Consider the following 1,036-nt stretch of genomic DNA (forward strand, 5'->3'; position numbering starts at 1 on the left):
TTGCCGGCAATATTTTTTGGGCGGGGCCCCAGCGACTGTAGGGCCCAGGGTGTGTGTGTGTGTGTGTGTGTGTGTGTGTGTGTGTGTGTGTGTGTGTGTGTGTGTGTGTGTGTGTGTGTGTGTGTGTAACGGACCAAACATAATATCTCGCCCGCCTGAAACTCGTTATAGGTACTATACAGCATTCTCTATTGCAAGGTATCTCGCATGTAGCCAACAAAAATCGTATGAGCACAAACAAGTTTGGCTGCCTCAATTGACCGAGGCCAAAGTCACATCAACGCCTCTCGCGCTAAATTTCATCTCAAAAGGTACCGCGTATCTCATATTTGAATTCTTAGATGACGGCGTATGATAACTCGAACTCCCAGGCCTTGAGTGTGTAACGGACCAAACTGAATATTTCACCCGGCTGAAACGCGTTATCGGTACTATACAGCATTCTCTATTGCAAGGTATCTCGCATGTAGCTAACAAAGACCGTATGAGCACAAACAAGTTTAGCTGCCTCCATTCACCGACCTCAAAAGCCACATCGACGCCTCTCGCGCTAAATTTCATCCCAAAAGCTGCCGCGTATCTCACAATGGAATTCTGAGATGACGGCGTATGATAACTTGAACACCCAGCTTGTGTTACCATTTGCCGGCATGGGCAATCCGACTTGCCACCAGCAGGCCAACATAATTTGCTTTCATTTCTCTATGAAATACACAAGCTCCTTGTTTGTACATTTACTTTGGCCAATGCACGGGGCCTCCGGAGACTTGCGGTGTGCCCCGATGAAGCTCGCGGCTGTGGGGCGGATTGCTGAGGCCGCTGGCGCATCGGGGATAAACATCACAGACAGCACCGAAATTCACCCAGCTTTCGTTACCATTTGCCCGCATGGGCATTCCGACTTGCGGTCTGCCGCACTGTCCATGCGGCATGCACCCGGGATGGATGCGATTCGCGTGGAGCCCGCAGGCGGTGCTGACGATTCCGCCGGTGCAAGCTTAGCTCCCACACCATCAGCACTGCGCAACAAAGCACA

Source organism: Volvox carteri, assembly GCF_000143455.1.
Source record: "Volvox carteri f. nagariensis unplaced genomic scaffold VOLCAscaffold_278, whole genome shotgun sequence".
Taxonomy (NCBI): Eukaryota; Viridiplantae; Chlorophyta; class Chlorophyceae; order Chlamydomonadales; family Volvocaceae; genus Volvox; species Volvox carteri.